Source organism: Crocodylus siamensis, chromosome 1, assembly GCF_052110815.1.
Source record: "Crocodylus siamensis isolate JL-2025a chromosome 1, ASM5211081v1, whole genome shotgun sequence".
Classification (NCBI taxonomy): Eukaryota; Metazoa; Chordata; order Crocodylia; family Crocodylidae; genus Crocodylus; species Crocodylus siamensis.
The window spans coordinates 43,223,564-43,236,156 of NC_143395.1; positions in this window are offsets into that span (position 1 = coordinate 43,223,564).

Genomic DNA, 12,593 nt, shown 5'->3' on the forward strand with positions numbered 1-12,593 from the left:
CAGGATCATCCCTATCCAAACTGTCCCATAAAACCATAATTGAAGCTCTGCATAAAACTGCCTTCACCCCTGACAAACATAGACCTAACACCCTACCCTGCCACAGATAAAGCAGAGGAATCATGGCAGCCAATATCCTGCTTCTATAAAATATTGTCAATATATGCCCAAGAGGTACAGGGCCACATCCCCAGCTACAGAGGAAGGCAAAAAACCCCACAGTCCATATCAAACTGACCATGGGGTAAAATTTCTTCCTGACATCAAATATGGTGACCAGTCAGACCCTGAGTGGAAGGGAACCTCTGGCTTTGCTCCCAGCAGGAACACTGGCACACCCCAATCACAGTCCCCAGCCTTGGCTATAGCCAACACCCAATGCCTCTGGGAAGGCTTAAAAACATCTTGACACATACAGCAGAGAAGGAGGGGGAGCGGGGAGCTGGGGAGCAGGGGCAACCAGCAAAACCCAGAAGCATGGGTAATGCCCATCAACCTCTTCTTGAACACCCAGTGATGGAGAACCCACAACTTACTTAGGCTGGAGCCGCAGTCACTTCACACAAGCCACACAGCCTTCTCCATGGGAGCAGCGATTGGCATTCTGCCACTTCTCCAAGAGCAACAAGGGGCTCCTCACAATGCAGAAGGACCTAGTTGCACATGACAAGACTCTTTGGTATGGGCCCCCTCTCCAGCCCATTGCTGACAGGCAGATATAAGGGTGCAGGCCAACAATCCAGCCACGTTTCTATCTACCTCAGAGTATGGTCCAATCACTAAGCAAGTGCTTTTTCTTCTCATTACTCCACCCCATGTTGGCTTGCTAAACACTCCATGCAATGTCCAGGCATGAGTATACAACCACTGTGTGTTGGCTTTTCACAGAAGAAAGTGCGCTGAGTCTTGTGACCAAGTTGTATATTTGGCAGATGTTTGTGAGAAGCACGAAGAGGCAAAGGGAGAAGGTGATGCAGGCAGAACTGTTTGCAAACACTGAATGTTTTAAAAGAATGTTTTAAAGTGTAAAATCCCAAAGACAAATATCAATTAATCTTATTTTTCTCATGGGCATCTACATATTCATTAATGCATTTTTGCTAATATGCATGAAATGTAGTACCTCTGGGCACTTTTACATATGCTCTGGGGGTGGGGAGGGGTGCTTTAATTAGAATGGGTCTGAGATCTATTCTCATTAAAGCGCTGCTATGTCTCCTGTATCAGCAACCCCATGCTTAAAAATTTATTGGTCCCAAACAATGAACATGTTGCATGCATGCTAACACAACCTGCTATCAGTTCTGGGGGCACACAAGTAAAAGGCAGAGCAAGATAGCAGAAATTTCTTAAGTCTGGTTTAGTGGGGATGGTTGAATGTTATATGTAGTTCTGGTCCATAACATTCAAGATGTTAGAAATATTATTAAAAATGTATAAAGAATAGAGTGTTGTTAGAACTGCATAGTTTGTATCTCATACCTGATAAAAAGAAACACCACCAAGGACATCCCTCCCCTCTTGGCTAATTTACTATCTTTTTCCTATACTAAATCACACTCCTCTGCCTCTACTCTTGTAGATTACAGAAGCTGTGATTTAATTGGCTATGTCCTTGGAGGAGAGAGGGGTTTGAACTTTTGGTAACCTGGACAGCTTTCTAAGCATGCGTAATTAGCTAATGCATATATGCCTATCCACCCCGCATACTTAAGTAGTTAATTATAATGGACATGCAACGTATGAAGTGACGTATTTACATATATGTTTGTATGAACCAGAAATAAGTTGTAAGAGTTCCTGTTTCTGCACACGTGCCCAAAAAAAGAGGATAAAAGCCAGCTAAGAGTTTTCCTCAGAGGCAGAGTAGTCTTTTGTCTCCACTCTAACCCTATTTACAAATATACCCTTTGTGTTATGAATAATGTGTACCTAAGAAATTATTATTCGCAAGCCTCCAAAGAAACGAACCGTGATTTTCGCATCAGAGATATGAGCATGTTTATTGTCGGGGATCACTGAGCTGAATGAATTGGGCCCCAAGGTCACGGTGGGCCGGGGTGGCGATCGGAATGCGAACAGGTGGGATTAGCGGCTGCAGAGTCTGAGAGGCATCCAAGCGTAAGGTTTTAACTAAGGATGATTTATTTACTCACGCTTGAAGTGGAGGCACAAGGTTGCTTTCTTCAGTTACAGTTGCAGAAACACAAACAATTAACAATAGAGGGGTCTGTTGGCCCATGAGGTTCCCCGACAGGGCAAGCCTGTCGGATAAGTCCCAGGGCTGGTCAACAGCTCATTAAATGGGAAACACAAATGAACAAAACTGTGATGAAATGCCATGACGCCAGTCTAAGGTGATGGACAATCGAGTGGTCGAGGGAGAAAGCACAGGTCGGAAGCCAGCAGGTGATACAACGGAGAGACATCAGGTCAGTGGGAGTGAGCCGAATCGTAATCAGTGAAGAAAGCCACGGTCGATGATCCGGAACTGGGTTACAGAGTCCGAAAGGGTGATCCAAAATCGTAGCTGATAGTCAGTGCCAAGGTGAGTCAGAAGCCAGGTAAGTTGAGTCAAAGCCATAATACAACAAGCAACACGAAGCACCAAGCGAAGGAGGAGATCGATAGGCCCTAAAGCCTGACTGAGAGACAGTCCCTGCAGCAGCAGCCTCTGTCTTCAGTTAGCGCAATCTCCCCCCGAGGGCGGGGTTCACTGAACTTTTATATGAATTTAGTGGCCAATCAGAACGCTCTCTGCAGAGAAATTTCTAGTCAGATTACCTCATGTCAGGTCCTGACTGAGCATGCTCTCAGTCAGAAGCTGACACAGTCTGAGCATGTGTCTGTGGGGAAAGTAGGTCAACAATGATTGACAGGTCCGCAGGTCACCCAGGGGACAAGGGCTGGGTAAGCCTTCGAACTTTCCACTCACAGAGTCAAATGCGCATGTCAGTTTACCTCTTCTGTGTTGTCAGCATACATTTAAGATTTTTCCATGACATTTATGAGGAGGTTGCAACTGATGATGATGAAGCAAGTGTCACCACACTCATAGGAGGAAGCATGAGGGCCAGAAAGACAGCAACAAATAGAATGGCCAATGTCAACAAGAACTTGAGCACCCAAAGTAGTGCCATAAAGGCATCTGTACATGATGTGGTGGGCTGTCTTGTTGACTTGACATGGACCAGATCAAGCTCAGGATATTAATATTGTGCTGTTAAGCAGGAGGACGTGATATGCAATTATCATAGAATCATAGAAGTCGGGTCGGAAGGGACCTTGTAGATCTTCAAGTCCGACCCCCCGCCTGGGCGGGAGAAAAGACTGGACTCAAATGAGTCCAGCCAGGTAGTCATCAAGCCTCTTCTTAAGGCTTCTCCAGGGTAGGAGCCAGCACCACTTCCCTATGAAGTTGGTTCCAGCTCCTAGCCACCCTAACTGTGAAGTAGTTCTTGCAGATGTCTAATCTAAATCTACTCTCTAATAATTTGTGTCAATTGTTCCTTGTCTTGCCAGGGGGCACTAGGGGAAACAGCGTCTTCCCTAAACCCTTTTGGTCCCCCCTAGTGAGTTTATAGACAGTCACCAGGTCCCCCCTCAGCCTTCTCTTGTGAAGGCTGAACAGGTTTAGGTCCCGCAGTCTTTCAGTGTAGGGTCTGCCCTGTTGTCCCTGGATCATGCAGGTGGCCCTCCTCTGGACCCTTTCAATGTTGTCCACATCCCTCCTGAAATAGGGCGCACAGAACTGGATGCAGTACTCCAGCTGTGGCCTGACCAGTGTCGCATAGAGGGGGAGGATCACCTCCCTGGCTCTACTTGAGATGCACCTGTGGATGCACTACAAGGTGCAGTTAGCCCTGCCAACCGTGACATCGCATTGTCGGCCCATGTTCATCTTGGAGTCAATAACGACTCCAAGATCCCTTTCTGCCTCCGTGCTCTCAAGGAGGGAGTTTCCCATTCTATAGGTGTGCTGCTGGTTTCTACTGCCTAAGTGCAGCACCCTGCACTTGTCAGTATTGAAACGCATCCTGTTTATGTCAGCCCACTCTTGTAACTTATCCAGGTCTTGTTGCAGTCTTTCCCTCCCTACTGGCGTGTTCACCTCACCCCAAATTTTGTTATCATCAGTGAATTTAAACAGGTTGCGTTTCACCTCGTCATCCAAATCGCTGATGAAGAAATTGAACAGCCCAGGCCCCAGGACCGAGCCCTTGGGGACTCCGCTGCCCACTTCCCCCCAGGTCAAATATGACCCATCCACCACCACCCTCTGAGGAGAACCCTTGAGCCAATCTGCAATCCATCTGACTGTGTAGGCATCAATGCCACAGTCACCTAGTTTTTTAATGAGGATGGGGTGGGTGACAGTGTCAAAGGCCTTGCTGAAGTCTAGAAAGACTACATCCACGGCAACACCTGCATCCATTGCCTTTGTGACCTGATCATAAAAGGCAGTCAGGTTGGTCTGACATGACCTGCCCCTAATGAAACCGGGCTGGTTGCCCTTGAGCATCATCCCTGAAGCCAGCCCATCACAGATGTGCTCCTTGAGGATCTTCTCAACGAGTTTCCCAAGGATAGAGGTGAGACTGATGGGCCTATAGTTGCCCGGGTCCTCTCTCTTCCCTTTTTTGAAGATGGGGACCACATTAGCTATCTTCCAGTCATCTGGCACCTGCCCCGAGCACCACGAGCGTTTGTAAAGCCATGCCAAGGGCCCTGCAATAACCCCAGCTAGCTCCCTCAACATCCTGGGGTGGAGAGCATCTGGACCCACTGACTGAACACGTCCAGCCCCTCCAGAAGCTCTCTAACCCGGTCCTCCCCAACCTGAGGTCTGGAGGTGTTCCCCTCAAGTCCATCTGGCATCACAGCAGGGAAGTCCTGGTCCCTGCACAAGAAAACGGACGTGAAGAATTGGTTAAAGAGTTCCGCTTTCTCCTCTGGCACAACCACCAGATTGCCCACACACAAACTACACATACAAACTACACATACAATATATACACACACAAACTACACATACAAAACTATGGGTTCATATACATGCACATACAGAAACATGAAAACATTCACTTCTGTGGCTGTGTATTAACATTAGGGGGCATTTGGGATAACTTGATGCTTGGGGTTACTTGAGATCATGGTGACTTTGGGATTACATGGGGTCACTTGGGGCCCCAGGGTTACTTGAGGTTAATGTGCCCCAGGGTTACTCGGGGTCACTGGGGCTTGGGGTTACTTGAAGTTAATTGGGTCCTGCATGGAGGCAAGGGAAAAAGCTGGGGCTGCAGTGAGGGAAAGCGGCAGAGCTGAGACCATAGAAGCTGGCAGTGAAGCTGGTGGAGCAAGGTAAGCTGGGAGCCGGGTCGGGGAGGCTTTGGGGAGGCTGTGGGCGCTGGGGGCCAGGTTGGGGAACTGGCCAGGGGTCGGGAAGCTACAAAGAGGCTGTAGGTGGTGTCAGGGAATCCAGGAACGAGCAGAGAAAGCCAGGCCTGGAGGCTGTGGGAATGGGGGCTAGCTGAGTTGGAGGTGGCAGCAGAGCAGAGATTGGGGGAAAAGCCGGCAGGGAAGCTGGGGACCAGGAATGGGGACCAGAGAAACTGTGGGTGGAGCTGAGGTCGGGAAAGCCAGGAAGGCTGTGGGTCAGAAAGCTGGGAGGAGGTGGGAGGTGGTGGATGCAGGGGGAAGGCAGTGGCAAAAGCTGGAGCTGGGAGACAGCAGAGAGAGAGAAACTGGGGACCAGAGGCTGCAGGGGCAGAGGGAAGGGGGAACCAAGAGGCACGGGGAGAGGGAAGCTGGGACTGGACAGACTGCAGGTGGAGCTGGGGCCAGGGAAGCTAGAGAGGCTGCAGGTCAGAAAGCTGGGACAAGCTGGGAGGTGGTGGCAGAGCACAGAACCGGGGAAAAGCCAGCAGGGGATCCGGGAACAGGGACCGGAGTGATTGTGGGTGGAGATGGGACCAGGGAAGCTGGAGAGGCTACAGGTCAGAAAGCTGGGAGCTGCAGGAAACAGTGGAGAGGAGCTGGGAGACAGAAGAGGGCAGCTTGGAAAAGCAGCTGGAGCTGAAGCCACAGGAGAAAAGACTGGGTAGGGAACAGAGATAAACTGGGAGACTGACAGAGAGCTGACTAGGCAGCAAAGCAGGGAAAAGCCGGGAGAAGGCAGGGGGCTGAACCATGGGCAGAGATGCTAAGGCTGGACTAGAGGGCTGACGGCAGAGTCCGGGGACAGCAGAGGAGCAGCAGAGACAGAGGAACTGAGAGGCAAGCTGGGATGGCAGAGAAAGCTGGGAAGTGGAGGCAGCTAGCCAGGAGATGCAGCTGGGGAGAAAAAGAGAGAAAACCAGGAGATAGAGATGGGGGGGGGGGTAGAGGAGAACAGAGCCAAGTTGAGGGGTGGCAGAGGCAAATGCGGGGGTGGGGGAAAGCAGGGATCAGAGGGCCAGCTGGGGGAGGCAGCTGGGAGATGGAGGCAGAAACAGAGGTGAGGAGACAGCCATGGGAGACAGGCCGGAAGATTTCAAAAAAGCAGCAAGATCAAAGGGGCAGAAGCCAGGAAGCAGAGAGGCAGTGGAGCAGAAGTGAGGGGTGGTGAAAGTTGGGGTTTAGAGGAGAGCAGAGCTGGAGTTTTGGAGGTGGCAGAGAGGGAGCTGAGATGGCAGAGAGAGAGACAGGACAAAGGTCAGAGGAGCAGAGAGCAGAGATTGGAATAGGGCCAGGAGGTCAGTAAGACAAAAACCCACCTCAGGGTTAAAACAACAGGTTTATTGAATACACAACACACTAGACAGCCCCATGAAGTTATTGGTTCGCACACACATACAGAAACACTCACACTCACACACAATGGTAGCAGGAGAGGAAAGGCTTGGTGGAGGGACTGGAGTCAAGGTGTGTGGGGACAGAATCCAGGTCCTTTGCTTGGGGAAGGAAGGTGGGCTGTGAGTTGATCCTCAATGGCCAGTTGGGGTCTTCTTCAGCAAGTTGTTGTCCAGAGGGCGGTTGCCAGCAGGGCCTCTGGGTAGATAGGTGGTGTGGCACAGTGCTGGTCCAGATGGAAGGGGCTTCCCAATGAGGTCACACTACCTGTGTCTCCTATGGGAAGGACATGCCAAGGCCAGGGCCAGGCCAGCTCAGATGCATACGTGCAGATCCAGGTGTCCTCATTGTCTGGTGGGATACAATGGTGCTGGTTTCTGTAGGATCTTTATCTTTCTAATGCTGGGTTTTGTCTCTGTTCCTGGGTGAGGTCTGTGGTTCCTGGGTGAGTCAATGCAAAGCAATGGTCGGGTCATTGAGTTGATGGTCCGGTCATTACTGGTCATTCAGCAGAGGCCTGCTACAATTATGCCTCTAGCACCCTCATTCATTCCCATTTATTCAGGAACCAATTTACATAGGAAGGGTAGATATGAGTCACAGTTGCAACATACTATACAATAGGGTATGCCCAGGCATACAGAATGGAAACTGGACATTACTTGACATTAGTTTGGTTAACTGTACAGATACAGGGCTAAACCATATAAATTCAATATAAAACAGTAAAAATCAATACAAACATAATAGGAATACAATATAATACAATATAAAACAGTAAAAATCAATATAAACATCACAGAACACTATTTAAAAGGGGCTTGTTACTATAAGGGAGTATAAGAATTTATCTCAGTTTACCTGGTACTACCTGTAATTACTTATAAGGGATAGAGAGGGCAGAGAGAAAGTCAGAAATGGTTGGGGAAAGGGAGGGAATGTATTTTTAAATAATAAAAAAAGAAAAACTGGGTTTTGCTACAGTATGAACACGAGCACCACAGCTGCAGCCAGCATTGTTGGAGAGGCCCCAAAAGTGAATGCCTTAAATGATCCATTCCCCGTTCTGAACCTCAGGTTACAACTGTAGGAGATACACAGGCAGCCCACAATGCTTGCAGGCCAGGAGTCAGAGCAATACTTTTTATGTCTATGCAAAAACTAATCTTTGCCTTAAGGAAGAGAAAGTGTTCTCACAGCAGCTGAGTTCCACCTTAACAATCCTTAAGTGAATTAACAATCAGAAATTAAGTCCCCTGTAGTACACAAGATAGTGGGCCACAGATACAAGTTTTATAGTTAATGCAACCTCGCAACTTAGTGAGAAACATTGTATGTCAGTAAAAGTAATCATTAAGGAGATTAGCTTTCTCCTGGGTGTTGGTTGTCAGCTGCCCCTTTTGATTCAGCAGGGGTCCAATGTTACCCTTATTTTTCTTTCAACTTCCTACATATCTGAAGAAAGATGTTTTATTGACCTTGATTCCCATAGCCAGCTTGAGCTTGGTATCGACCTTAGCTTTTCTGGTCCACTCCCTACAGGTGCAGGCCAGGGATGCATAATCTTCCTTAGAGGTATTTCCTATCTTACAACCCTGATAGGCTTTTTGTTTAAGATTCTTTTAATATATCTTCATATTTCTATTGATTTTGTTTATTTAGAAGCAAAAAAATATGGTAGGTATGCTTAACTCTTATCACCCAAGTTTTAAAATCTTTAATTTTAGAGGATTCACCACCCTCCCAAGCAGGTGATATACACGACATATTGGTTTGGATTAGATTAGTTGAGCACCAATAGGTATGCCATCTGTCATTTAGTCTCCTGACCTTGGAGTTATTGCACTGAGAGAAAACAGAAACCGCACTCTTCCTTACTGGAGGGTTGACTTAAATTCACCCCCTCCCTCCCCCCACTGCTGTGGTGAGGAAAGCAGTGTCAGGGGACAGGAATCTTGCCCCCTGCCCCTTGCCCCTTCAGCCACTTGTCCCCTGCTCCCCCACCCCCACGTGGCCCCCTGCTGCCACTTACCTATTCTATGGTCTGGTTCTGGCTCCATGGCATGTAGCATATGGTGGTTCTGGCCAGGGCCAGAGCCAGGGCTGGAGCTGGAGCCAGAACTGAAGCCAGACATGGTATTAGGATTGAGGCCAGAGCTGGTAGAAATGTATAAATTACTTGGTGGAAAGCATAATTGACTCCTGTCTTTGCAGAGAGAGTTATACTCAAATAACAGAAGTCATGAGGGGGTTGTTTCATTTGAATCTCTTAAGAACAAGAGATGTATTAAGTCACTCCTTTGTTTTGGGTATCCTGTAACTCAGCTAGTCTGTTCATATGCGATGGCACTCAGGTGGATTTACTCTAGAAGTGGTTGAATGCACAATATTTAGCACATCTTTACTGGTTTTGCTGATTTAATTTTCAAATAGTGGCCACATCTACACAAAATGCTGACTGCAGTCATTACTACACAGTTATTTAGTACCTGTTTATACAAGTAGCAAATGACTGTGCATTAACTGGAGTAACTGCGCAGTAGCATTGCTGAATGGCTTTTTCATGATGCTGACTGCACAGTGGCTCATTACTATTGCACAATAGCATTGCATCATGCTTCCTGCCATGTGATGCTATCGTACAGTAGTCACAGGCTACTGCACAGTCATTGTCTCATTTAGATGCGGCCGGTTTGAGCTTATTGTACTTTACAGTTTTATCAGCTAATACAGAAATACACTAATATTGTTGCCATGGTTTTAAGTCACTGGTAACTTGTGGAACATTTCCAGCACTTATCAAAGAATATTTTAATATATTAGTGCTTCTTTTTTTCTGGCTGCCAGGCTGCTGGAATTTCTTCATTGTCGGGTATTTCTTATTCTTGCTTTAAAAGCCTAATTGAGACGTTGTTTAACACTGGGAAAAAACAGAGAAAAAATACTTGGGTATTTGTTGGAGGGGCACTAATGATCCTGCAATGAGCAGAGCTGCCCTCTGGGTAGGCAAAACCACCTAGAACTCACTTTGCTCCCATTTTTTTCTGAGACATTAATAGTTTTTTGGACAAAACCTCCCTCAGCTCTTGTAAACCAAATGGTTCCATTGACTTCTGTACCTGCACGTTTCACAACTTGTATGAGCTGTTCATTTGGTTACCTGTTAAGGGGGAAAATTTGGCACATATGTCAGGCTTCAACTCTTCCATCATTAAAATGGTTTCAAGCATTTCTATATCTACTTTGAACTGATTGCCAACAAAATAATCCTGCCTATGGACTTTCATTGCCTATGGAACAGGAAACAAGAATATGTTGGATACATACGGGAGATTTTGTGTCCTGAATAAGATCTAAACCTAACCTCTTTTTTTTTCCAGAGCAGACACTTAGAATGAGGGAATACAAAAATATTGATAGTAAGAGAAAAAAATCTGACAGCACCATCTTGTTCAGTAATTTTCACAATAAATAATATTTCTTTGTGTGTGCTTGGAAGGGTTTTTTTCAAAGCTTTGTGGGTTTTTTCCTCTCATCATAGAACTGCAATCAGTTGAAAATGAGCTCTTAACCTCTCTTTTTACATGTCCTCCTACCTACCAAGTACAAAACTGAAGCTGTTATGAGTTAGCCAAGATAGAACAGAAGCCAATTTGTAAAAAGCTGCTCTGTGAAAATGCAAATGCAGAGTAGTTTGGAAACAATAGCTGGTAAGAAGCAGGCAGGCTACCTGCGATATTTTGTTGCACATCTTTGTGGTTAAGAATATCCCTTCAAGATCATCAGTTTATACTTGCCTTGCCTTGAGGTTTTCCAAATATATTTGTTCCCTTAGAACACACTTGGACACACACATACTAATATACAGAATATATTTTTCAGAGATCAGAGATCAGTACTCTTACAAGTGTGAACTGTTTCATTACTGATGCTTCTTTTTTCATAGGCAGAGAAATATCTGTGGTCTTATCCACAAATAAGGAAAGCTTCTTTTCCCTTCCCTCAGCTGGCTGTAAAGGATGGTGCATGATCAGTTCATTCAGGTCCCTTGTTGCTTCCTCATAACGATCAATTCTAAATGAAAGAGCATGTTCATATTTGTTTCACCAACTGCTTTTTCAGTAGCTTTTTTATTCATTCAGTGCAGGGTCAGGAGGCTAAGAAACATATGGATTACTACTAACCAATTACTGTTCATCCTTCATCAGTCCAATGGGACCACCCTGCCTAGCAAGACATGGGACGGCCAGGGTTAGGGCATATTAATTCCCAGCATTCGTGTTGATCTAGTAAAGGATCACCTTGAGAGGCTGGACACCTTCAAGTCAGCTAGGTGGTCCTGACAGATTACACCCTAGAGTACTGAAGGAGCTGGCAGGTGTCATAGCCCAAACATTGGCAAAAATATTCGAAAACTCGTGGCACTCAGGTGAAGTACCTGAAGACTGGAAGAAAGCCAATGTGGTAACCATCTTCAAGAAAGGGCGGAAAGTAGATCCTGGGAATTACAGACCAGTCATCTTGACCTCAATCCCCGTGTGGCAGGGCACTGTGTGTGCCTGCCACTTTAAGGCCCTGGAGCTGGCAGCCACGAGGTGCCTAATGAGGGCAGCCATTTTAGATTCAGGGCTGCCCATATAAACAAGGCAGTTTGGCTGCCTAGAGGCCAGGCAACAACACTGCCTGGAAAGAGGGCTGCTGAGTTTCATCTGGAGGTAAGGGAGGAGCTGTAGGGAATGGTAAGGAAGCTCCTGGTCCTGGGCATGACCTAAAACTGCACCCTGCAGGGAGTGGGTGGCCTGGTGAGGCTCTCAGTGGTGCGGGAGCCCCCAGGAAATGCCAGGCCAGTTACCACCCCAGTGAAAGGTAGGTTGGGGCACCTTAACCCTAACCCTAACCTTTGGGTGGGTTGCGTACTATTGGAGGTAGCTGGGGGGCCAGGCATGGCTGAAGCCACCTGAGCCCTGTGGGGTGCAAGACCCTGAGAGACCCTGAGGAGGGAGAGTGGGGGAAGCCCCATGGCTCCAAGTGAGGGGGCGGTGAAGAGCCCCAGTGGGGGGGGTGGAAATGAGGACCTGAGCAAGGGGTAGACCCAGAAAGGGAGTAGAGATGAAGTATCCCAATGTGGGGGAGAAGAGTCAAGCCCCGAGTGAAGGGGGTAGTGTGGAGCCCCGAGGGAGGAGATAAGAATATCCTGGTGAGGGATGGCCCCAGGAAGGTGAGGAGATGAAGAGGGATGGGGGAAGGAAAACCAGAGGGCTGAGTACCCTGTATGTTTATGTATATAGAGTTGCCCCTGGAAAGGGCTAAAGCAAACTTAGAGCTGGTCAGGTAATTGTCTGGCCACTACCCCAGTGAGGGTTGTGGGAAGAGGCCTAAAAGACTGTACATCTGCCACCCAAGGCATAGAATAGCTAAGCCTATGGCCTAAGGGGTCCGCTTCCAAGAGGGAGCAAGGCAGAATAAGTTGGTGATGGATGAAAGAGATCCTGTGAGAGAGCATGGAGTGTGTGAGGCCCGAGTGAGAGTGACTGAGGCCTGATGATGTGGCCTAAGCTTGCTCTGGCGGTAGGCCAGGAGCATGGTAACATCTGGATGCCTTCTGCGAGGCATGGGCTGCAGTGTAGGGGAGGTACAGAGCTGCAGATAGCACTCCCTGGCATCGGGGAAGAAATGGGGAGCCTCCTGCTTAATTAACATCATGTTGATTACCAACAAGGTGTGGCAGGAGAGTCAGGTGGGTGGTGTGCCCATAGGCAAGT